This window comes from Arachis stenosperma, chromosome 7, assembly GCF_014773155.1.
Source record: "Arachis stenosperma cultivar V10309 chromosome 7, arast.V10309.gnm1.PFL2, whole genome shotgun sequence".
NCBI classification, from domain to species: domain Eukaryota; kingdom Viridiplantae; phylum Streptophyta; class Magnoliopsida; order Fabales; family Fabaceae; genus Arachis; species Arachis stenosperma.
In genome coordinates this window covers 67,705,182-67,716,514 of record NC_080383.1, presented here as the reverse complement: position 1 = coordinate 67,716,514, position 11,333 = coordinate 67,705,182, and the positions used below count along the sequence as shown (strand labels likewise).

General features: G+C 40.6%; 1 non-coding gene across 1 annotated transcript; it reads right to left on the bottom strand.

The window, feature by feature from the left end:
• On the bottom strand, positions 1-108 carry LOC130943096 (small nucleolar RNA R71). The gene has a single exon (XR_009071630.1). It is a non-coding gene; the product is annotated as a small nucleolar RNA R71 (small nucleolar RNA).
• Between the last annotated feature and the right edge of the window lie 11,225 nt (positions 109-11,333).

Genomic DNA, 11,333 nt, shown 5'->3' with positions numbered 1-11,333 from the left:
AAGCTTAGAGTGGAAGTCTAAACCGTCAGACAGAAGGATGGAGAATCCCTCTATGAAGCTTGGGAAAGATACAAACAATTGATCAGAAAATGTCCTTCTGACATGCTTTCTGAATGGAGCATCATAGGTATTTTCTATGATGGTCTGTCTGAACTATCCAAGATGTCTTTGGATAGCTCTGCTGGAGGATCTCTTCATCTGAAGAAGACGCCTACAGAAGCTCAAGAGCTAATTGAAATGGTTGCAAATAACCAATTCATGTACACTTCTGAAAGGAATCCTGTGAACAATGGGACAAGTCAGAAGAAAGGAGTTCTTGAGATTGATACTCTGAATGCCATTCTGGCTCAGAACAAGATATTGACTCAACAAGTCAATTTGATTTCTCAAAGTCTGTCTGGAATGCAAAATGCACCAAACAGTACTAAGGATGCTTCATCTGAAGAAGAAGCTTATGATCCTGAGAATCCTTCAATGGAAGAGGTGAATTACCTAGGAGAACCCTATGGAAACACCTATAATTCTTCATGGAGAAATCATCCAAATTTCTCATGGAAGAATCAAGAGAGACCTCAACAAGGTTTCAACAACAATAATGGTGGAAGAAACAGGTTTAGCAATGGCAAGCCTTTTCCATCATCTTCTCAGCAACAGACAGAGAGCTCTAAGCAGAACACCTCTGACTTAGCAACCATGGTCTCTGATCTAATCAAAACCACTCAAAGTTTCATGACTGAAACAAGGTCCTCCATTAGGAATTTGGAGGCACAAGTGGGACAGCTGAGCAAGAGAGTTACTGAACTCCCTCCTAGTACTCTTCCAAGCAATACAGAAGAAAATCCAAAAGGAGAGTGCAAGGCCATCAACATGGCCGAATTTGGAGAGGAAGGAGAGGAAGTGAACGCCACTGAGGAAGACCTCAATGGGCGTACACTAGCCTCCAATGAGTTCCCTAATGAGGAACCATGGGAATCTGAGGCTCAAAATGAGACCATAGAGATTCCATTGGACTTACTTCTGCCTTTCATGAGCTCTGATGAGTATTCCTCCTCTGAAGAGGATGAGTATGTCACTGAAGAGCAAGTTGCTAAATACCTTGGAGCAATCATGAAGCTAAATGACGAGTTATTTGGAAATGAGACTTGGGAGAACGAACCTCCTTTGCTCACCAAAGAACTGGATGACTTGTCTAGGCAGAAATTACCTCAAAAGAGACAAGATCCTGGGAAGTTTTCAATACCTTGTACCATAGGCACCATGACCTTCAAGAAGGCTCTGTGTGACTTAGGGTCAAGTGTAAACCTCATGCCTCTCTCTGTAATGGAGAAGCTAGGGATCTTTGAGGTACAAGCTGCAAGAATCTCACTAGAGATGGCAGACAACTCAAGGAAACAAGCTCATGGACTTGTAGAAGATGTTTTGGTGAAAGTTGAAGACTATTACATCCCTACTGATTTCATAGTCCTAGAGACTGGGAAGTGCATGGATGAATCCATCATCCTTGGCAGACCCTTCCTAGCCACAGCTAAGGCTGTAATTGATGTTGATGGAGGTGAACTGATCATTCAAGTGAATGAAGAACCCTTTGTGTTTAAGGCTCAAGGATATCCCTCTGTCACCATGGAGAGGAAGCATGAAGAGCTTCTCTCAAAACAGAGTCAAACAGAGCCCCCACAGTCAAACTCTAAGTTTGGTGTTGGGAGGCCACAACCAAACTCTAAGTTTGGTGTTGAACCCCCACATTCAAACTCTAAGTTTGGTGTTGAGAGGTTCCAACATTGCTCTGAGTATCTGTGAGGCTCCATGAGAGCCCTCTGTCAAGCTACTGACATTAAAGAAGCGCTTGTTGGGAGGCAACCCAATATTATATTTTATCCATTTTCCTTTGTTATTTTATGTTTTCTGTAGGTTGATGATCATGAGAAGTCACAAAATCAATTGAAAAAGCAAAAACAGAATAAAAAACAGGAAGAAAAACAGCACACCCTGGAGGAAGAACCTACTGGCGTTTAAACGCCAGTAAGGCTAGCAGATGGGCGTTTAACGCCCAGTCTGGCACCATTCTGGGCGTTTAACGCCAGAAAGGGGCACCAGACTGGCGTTAAACGCCAGAAAAGGGCAAGAACCTGGCGTTAAACGCCAGAAATGGGCACCAGCCCGGCGTTTAACACCAGAATTGGCTAAAAACGCAATTTTGCATGCCATTTGGTGCAGGGATGACTTTTCCTTGACACCTCAGGATCTGTGGACCCCACAGGATCCCCACCAACCCCACCACCCTCTTTCTTCTTCACCCATTCACCAATCACCTCAACACCTCTTCCCCATAAACCCTTCACGTATCAAATCCCATCTTTCTCTTCACCACTCACATCCATCCTTCATAAAACCCCACCTACCTCACCTTTCAAATTCAAACCACTTTCCCTCCCAAACCCACCCATACATGACCGAACCATGAGCCCCCCCTCTCCTATATAAACCCTTCCTCACTCCTTCATTATCACACAACCTAGACACCACTTCCCCCCCCTCTTTGGCCGAACACAAAGCCAGTCCCTTCTTCCTCATTTCTTCTTCTTCTACTCTCATCTTTCTTCTTTTGCTCGAGGACGAGCAAACCTTTTAAGTTTGGTGTGGTAAAAGCATTGCTTTTTGTTTTTCCATAACCATTTATGGCATCCAAGGCCGGAGAAACCTCTAGAAAGAGGAAAGGGAAGGCAAAAGCTTCCACCTCCGAGTCATGGGAGATAGAGAGATTCATCTCAAGGGTGCATCAAGACCACTTCTATGAAGTTGTGGCCTTGAAGAAGGTGATCCCCGAGGTCCCTTTTTCACTCAAAAAGAGTGAATATCCGGAGATCCGACATGAGATTAGAAGAAGAGGTTGGGAAGTTATCACCAACCCCATTCAACAAGTCGGAATCTTAATGGTTCAAGAGTTCTATGCCAATGCATGGATCACCAAGAGCCATGATCAAAGTATAAACCCAAACCCAAAGAATTGGCTTACAATGGTTCGGGGGAAATACTTGGATTTTAGTCCGGAAAATGTAAGGTTGGCATTCAACTTGCCTATGATGCAAGGAGATGAACATCCTTACACAAGAAGGGTCAACTTTGATCAAAGGTTGGACCAAGTCCTCACTGACATTTGTGAAGAGGGCGCCCAATGGAAGAGAGATTCAAGAGGGAAGCCGGTTCAATTGAGAAGGCATGACCTCAAGCCCGTGGCTAGAGGATGGTTGGAGTTTATCCAACGCTCAATCATTCCCACTAGCAACTGGTCCGAAGTTACTCTAGACCGGACCATCATGATTCATAGCATCATGATTGGAGAAGAAGTGGAAGTTCATGAGGTTATAGCCCAAGAACTTTATAAGGTGGCGGACAAGTCCTCTACCTTGGCAAGGTTAGCCTTTCCTCACCTCATTTGTCACCTCTGTTATTCAGTTGGAGTTGACATAGAAGGAGACATCCCCATTGATGAGGACAAGCCCATTACTAAGAAAAGGATGGAGCAAACAAGAGACCCCTCTCATCATGAGATCCCTGAGATGCCTCAAGGGATGCACTTTCCTCCACAAGATTATTGGGAGCAACTGAACACCTCCCTAGGAGAATTGAGTTCCAACATGGGACAACTAAGGGTGGAGCACCAAGAACATTCCATCCTCCTCCATGAAATTAGAGAAGATCAAAGAATCATGAAAGAGGAGCAACAAAGACAAGGAAGAGACATTGAGGAGCTCAAGCACTCCATAAGACCTTCAAGAGGAAGAACAAGCCGCCATCACTAAGGTGGACCCGTTCTTTAATCTCCTTGTTCTTTATTTTCTTGTTTTTCGAAAATTTATGCTTTATGTTTGTCCATGTTTGTGTCTTATGATCATTAGTGTCTTAAGTGTCTATGCCTTAAAGTTATGAATGTCCTATGAATCCATCACCTTTCTTAAATTAACAATATTCTTAATTGAAAAGGAGAAGAAGTGCATGAATTTTGAATTTTATAACAGTTTAATTATTTTGATGTGGTGGCAACACTTTTGTTTTCTGAATGTATGCTTAAACAGTGCATATATCTTTTGAATTTGTGGTTCATGAATGTTGGCTCTTGAAAGAATGATGAAAAAGGAGACATGTTACTGAGGATCTGAAAAATCATAAAAAATGATTCTTGAAGCAAGAAAAAGCAGTGAATACAAAAAAAACGAAAAAAAAGGGGGAGAAAAAGTGAAAGAAAGAAAAAGAAAGAAATAAAGTTGTGACCCAAGGCAAAAAGAGTGTGCTTAAGAACCCTGGACACCTCTAATTGGGGACTCTAGCAAAGCTGAGTCACAATCTGAAAAGGTTCACCCAATTATGTGTCTGTGGCATGTATGTATCCGGTGGTAATACTGGAAGACAGAGTGCTTTGGGCCACGGCCAAGACTCATAAAGTAGCTGTGTTCAAGAACCATCATACTTAACTAGGAGAATCAATAACACTATCTGGATTCTGAGTTCCTAAAGAAGCCAATCATTCTGAATTTCAAAGGATAAAGTGAGATGCCAAAACTATTCAGAGGCAAAAAGCTAAAAGCCCCGCTCATCTAATTAATACTGATCTTCATAGATGTTTTTGGAGTTCATTGCATATTCTCTTCCTTTTATCTTATTTGATTTTCAGTTGCTTGGGGACAAGCAACAATTTAAGTTTGGTGTTGTGATGAGCGGATAATTTGTACGCTTTTTGGCATTGTTTTTAGTATGTTTTTAGTAGTTTGAGTTGAGTTTTTAGTATATTTTTATTAGTTTTTAGTTAAAATTCACTTTTCTGGACTTTACTATGAGTTTGTGTGTTTTTCTGTGATTTCAGGTATTTTCTGGCTGAAATTGAGGGATCTGAGCAAAAATCTGATTCATAGACTGAAAAGGACTGCAGATGCTGTTGGATTCTGACCTCCCTGCACTCGAAGTGGATTTTCTGGAGCTACAGAAGCCCAATTGGTGCGCTCTCAACGGCGTTGAAAAGTAGACATTTTGGGCTTTCCAGCAATATTTGATAGTCCATACTTTGCCCAAGATTTGATGGCCCAAACCTGCGTTCAAAGTCACCTTCAGAATTCCCAGCGTTAAACGCCGGAACTGGCACCTAAATGGGAGTTAAACGCCCAAACTGGCATAAAAGCTGGCGTTTAACTCCAAGAAGAGTCTCTACACGAAAATGCTTCAATGTTCAGCCCAAGCACACACCAAGCGGGCCCGGAAGTGGATTTTTATGTCATTTACTCATCTCTGTACACCTTAGGCTACTAGTTCTCTATATATAGGACCTTTTACTATTGTATTTTCATCTTCTGATCTTTGGAATCGTTTGATCTTTAGATCTTTTGATCACATTGGGAGGCTGGCCATTCGGCCATGCCTAGACCTTGTTCTTATGTATTTTCAACGGTGGAGTTTCTACACACCATAGATTAAGGTGTGGAGCTCTGCTGTACCTCGAGTATTAATGCAATTACTATTGTTCTTCTATTCAATTCCGCTTGTTCTTATTCTAAGATATTCATTCGCACTCAAGAACTTGATGAATGTGATGATTATGTGACACTCATCATCATTCTCACTTATGAACAAAGTGACTGACAACCACTCTTGTTCTACAAGCAAACGAGGCTCTAATGTTTATCTCTTGGATTCCTGATACACGATGCATGGTTGATCGCCTAACAACCGAGCGCTCGCCTGACAAACGAGCCAGCCATTCCGTGAGATCAGAGTCTTCGTGGTATAGGCAAGAACTGATGGCGGCATTCAAGAGAATCCGGAAGGTCTAACCTTGTCTGTGGTATTCTGAGTAGGATTCAATGATTGAATGACTGTGACGTGCTTCAAACTCCTGAGGGCGGGGCGTTAGTGACAGACGCAAAAGAATCAATGGATTCTATTCCGGCCTGATCGAGAACCGACAGATGGATAGCCGTGCCGTGACAGGGTGCGTTGAACATTTCCACTGAGAGGATGGGAGGTAGCCACTGACAACGGTGAAACCCTTGCATAAGCTTGCCATGAAAAGGAGTAAGAAGGATTGGATGAAGACAGTAGGAAAGCAGAGAGACGGAAGGGACAGCATCTTCATACGCTTATCTGAAGCTCTCACCAATGATATACATAAGTATCTCTATCTTTATCTTTATGCTTTATTCATCATCTATACCCATTTGAGTCTGCCTGACTAAGATTTACAAGGTGACCATAGCTTGCTTCATACCAACAATCTCCGTGGGATCGACCCTTACTCGCGTAAGGTTTATTACTTGGACGACCCAGTGCACTTGCTGGTTAGTTGTGCAAAGTTGTGTAGTGATCACAATTTCGCGCACCAACTACCCGCACGCAACGTGACCAACCCTTTTGGGTTTGGTAGCTCACGTACGCGAGCAAGGTGCATGCATACACGTGTAGGAAAAACACGCCCACGCGTACGCGTGACCCATGAAATCAGCAAAGTGAGTTTTGTGTTTTAAAATATAATTTTTGAACCTCTAAACTTCTATTTTACTCTTTTAGCCCCTAAACCTTAGTTGGATGCTTAGTGATGGGGTAAAGTGAATGATGAGGGTGGCAGAAGTACTGTTTATGTAATGGGCTTGAGGGCTATGTTAAATTATGATTTATGGCTGATAATGATTATGTTTGAGATATACATGACCGGGTAAGATGCAGTGGTGTTATCCACTTGCTCTGGGTATGATTGAGAATGAATGGATGAAAGAATGAATTGTAATGATAATAAAAATGTGTTTCTGAATGTGGCTCGGAGTAAAATGCAGTGGTATTATCCACTTGCTCTGAGTAAGAGTCAATAAGCCGGGTAAGAGGCAGTGGCAATGACCACCTGCTCCAGGTATATGTTAAGGAAGTGTAGAGATGTTGAGAATGTATGGAAGATGAATTAATGATTGAATGATTATGAATAAATTGGAATAATAATGAAAATGAACCTGAATTTGATTGTATTATGCCTTCAGGTAAAATGTAGTGGTGTCATCCACTTGCTCCGAGTAAGAGACGAGAATACCAGGTAAGATGCAGTGGTGTTATCCACTTGTTCCGATTAAGAGTTCGAAACTCCGGGTAAGATGCAAGGGTGGAATTATTTCGCTGCTTGTTCCGGGTTGAGAACTGTAACAACGCCTGGGTAAGAGGCAGTGGTGAGGTTGACCCCTGCTCTGGGTACGCGGGTAAGATGCAAATGTTACGTGTAACACCCTAATTACCCTAAGCTTTACCTCATGCTGTAAAGAAAAGGTTAATCAAAGTTTGCGACAATTCTAAGGCTTATACATAAATATATATAGAAGGAATAATAATTTTAGGAGCCCGATGAAGAAAATAAGCTCAAATACGGAATTACAAAGCGTGAACGTTCACACAAAGCTACAAACTTAAGGCACAAGATAAAGGTACAAGATAACAAAATATAAGAGTATAATGATTATACGATACTAGCCACAACTTACGGAGTTTAGGCCGACTAGTTAAATACTAACATACAAAGTTTTGAAAGTAAACAGCCTATACTGAATATCTCTCACAAAGTAAGTCTCTAGGCAAAAGTAAATACAAAAGTGAGAGAAATAAACAAAATAATCCAAAAAGACTTCAAAAATATATCCAAGATCCTCCGCTCTATCACCATCAAAGCAACTCACCAAGGTGGGTTGCGACCTGCATCTGAAAAATAACAACAGAATTTGGTATGAGAACCAGAGGTTCTCAGTATGGTAACAGTGCCCAGTAATGTAAGATATAAGACCCCGGGATGCCAGAGGCAATCCTAGAGCTTCATATCAACACAAGATTCAAGCTTAAAGCATAACTAAAATTAAAACCATACTTTAAAACTTAACATTTATAAAATAGGGTAAACTATCTTAAGAGATTTCTAACTATCAGATCACCGCTGTCCCACAGCCTTCACCAGCCTAACCGACATACGATCCCATCACCACCGCTTATCGAGCCTCCTTAATCCCAGTAGAAAACGCAGGTAATAGCAATGCAAGTAAAGCACAAGTATAAGCATGTATATCAAGTAATTCATATAGGCAATTAGGCATGTTATACAATTAGGCAAACAATACAAGTCGGTAAAGCAAACAAACAGATAAAAGATGCACATGATAAATGCTTGTCCTATTGGCTGTGATATCACATTGTCGGTTCAAGTGCCAACCCGACACATCTCCATGGAGATGTCGTCCTTTGGAATCATAATGGGAACCCCCGAGATATGGTGCTCCGAACACCGTCCAGAATTTTGTGCCTGCACACTCTAGGGATCCGAAAGGATGCGAGCGGGATACTCTTGCCACGGACCTCACATTTCAATGTAAGCGGGATAAACCACCGCCCTTACGCCGCCGCTGCTACCTCGACAGGCAGGATCCAACCAAATAGTCATTGTCAGGCGCATAGCGTCTCAACAATCTCAGTATAAAACAATGATTCAGTGGTTTTCAAAAATTCTTTTTCAATATATCATGGAATCCATCATTCCATTCTGAGCCCCAGACTCATCTCAACCATTTCCAATTCATACTTTCTGTTCCAAACTCATTAGTTTATTAGTTTTCTCATTTCATATACTATCCTTCTTCTCACTCAACCAAACTCATCCTCAACACACCAGAAACCTCGCCTCCGTTCTCTAACTTTCCAAAGTAATGTCCAAATAATTTTACCCAAGACCTTCTCTATGTTTTAACATCCAAAATAAGCCAAAATGTTTTAAATAGGTGTCATAGAAGTTTACAAGTTTATTAGAAAGGTGAAACAGTTAAAAACAAGAATTTAGTTGAAAAACAGGGCATGTGCGTACGCACAAGGGTGTGTGTGCGCACGCCCAGGAGAATTTTCAAAACGTGTGCGTATGCATAGAGGTATGCGTATGCACAAGTATAAAATTTTCTAGGTCTGTTCGCTCGCACAAGGCGTGCGAACGCCCTCAACAGAATGCACCTTCCAACGTGTGCGTGCGCACAGCTTGCAAAGCTTCATTGGTTGTGTATGCACACAGGGCGTGCTAGCGCTCCCATCAGTAGCCATCTCCTGATGTGTGCGTGCACACAAGTTCAAAAATCCACGGGGTGTGTGCGCGCACACAAACCAGAACTCACAAATTCTGCAGCATTCACAGAATTCAGATTTTGATACCAAACTTTGAATTATCATAACTTCTACAAAAATCTATTTCCTCCAAACTTTATATCCATTTAAAGATTTTTCAATGAACTTCTTTAATTTAAGTAAATTTCAACAAATTTTGAAAACTTAGGCTCATGTTATGATCCGTCAAAGTTCACCAAAAATATGTTTTTACCAAAATTTCACAAAGTTCTTAATTTTCGAATTTCACTACCAAAACCAAACCAAAACCACATTAACTTCATCCCACATCAGATTTTACCATTTATGCCACATTCCACTACTCATATCATCAAATTCTCAAATCCAATTATCCATGATTTCACACTAAAACCCTTCTCATCCAACAAACTTAATAGTTATCATTTTACCACTTTCAATTATCAACATCAACCTCATTCATTCTCAATATCAATAATCAACATTGATTAACATCAACAATATTTCTCATCCAAATTCATCACACATCATACATCAACAACATTATTCAACATCAATTCCTCATAAATCATCAACCAACCAAATTCAACAACCATATCAATCCAAACCTATCATATGGGTCACTATCCTAAGTGTCCAGAAATATTATATATTACATAGAGGAAACTGAAACCATACCTTGGCCGATTCCCAATATGCACTAAATCACCAAATTGAGCTCCGCTAAGCTTCCACGAGCTCTCAAACTAAATCAAGCCACCAAGTCCACTTTCAAGTCACCAACATTTTTCACATAACACCAATTCAAGCTAGAAATTACACAAATTCCATAAGTCAAATCTAGGGTTTCATATATACACAAAACCACAAGAGATCAAGCATACTCACCTTACCAAATATGGATTGGGTCAAAACCCAATAGGAATCAAGTGCTAGAATGAACCTAAACACCCAAAATCACAAGATTTCACTCAAAACCAAAACCAAATTTTTGAATTTCACAAGGACAGAAAACTGGAAAGGAAATTTCGAGATCTTACCTACATAAGTGGAATAAAACTAATGGGCTCGGTGAGAGCTTCGTGTAGCCGCTGACGGCATGCGAATCGGAGCACCGTAGCTCAAGATATGGCCACCGGAAGTGATGAATGAATAGTACCCTTTCTCTCTTCTTCTCCTCTTCACTTCAGCCACTCAACCCTTGTGTTTATGTGTTTGTGGCTGAAAGGTTCATTAAACAGGGTGTTATATATGTTGGGTTTGGGCCCAACTTGGGCCCGATCCAACCCGTTAGCATTTTTAGTCTGTTTCACCCAACTTTGGTCCAAACCTTTAAAATTAATGCCCAGTTTTCCATTTCTAATATTTTTCTAAGGTTTTCTAATGCTTTTAATTTTTCTCATATAGTACCGGACAGACTTAAACCGATTCGACTGGTTCAGCTGCCGATTCGCGGTTTTCTGACTCAGAAAAATCTACTGAGTCCAAAAATCATATTTAAATTCTCTAATTCACATTCTAAATTTTTGAATCCTATTTTGGGCAATATTAATTATTTAATTAAATAGTTAATTAATCGCGCTTCTTACATTCTCCCCACCAAATAAGAAATTTTGCCCTCAAAATTTGGCTTACCCACCATCATTCTTAAACATTCCCTCAACTTAAACCTACCTCTTACCATTCATCATTTCGTTCCTCCACGTCAGTTCAATTCCTATTTACATCTTTTATTCTTATTTACAACTCTATATTTTGACTAAATTCAAGCCTATACCGTACTCATCCTTCCTACCCTTAAATTTCCTTAATTCAACTTCAATACTACATCGACCTTTCAACTTAATACACTCAAAGCCCATTTCTCAAATAAATCATTAGTCATCTCAACCTAAACCTAAAGTCACCATACTCAATTATCACAATCCTTACCTTTTAAACTCGAAAATTGCACTCATGTGCCATCCAAATCCAAATTAGTCACCTACCCTTATGTTCACAAGCTATCCTAAATCATTCTAACCTTACAACTTCCATCAAATTTAGTTTTTAGAAACCTTTACTTATATTAACCGACTAAACTCTTCAAGTATTCAAGCCTAAGATATGCTTAGTCTTTGTCCTACGACCTCTTCTCACAACTATCATGTGCTATTGCATTCTACAAGCTTCTGCTGCGCCACTGTGATTTTTAACCACTA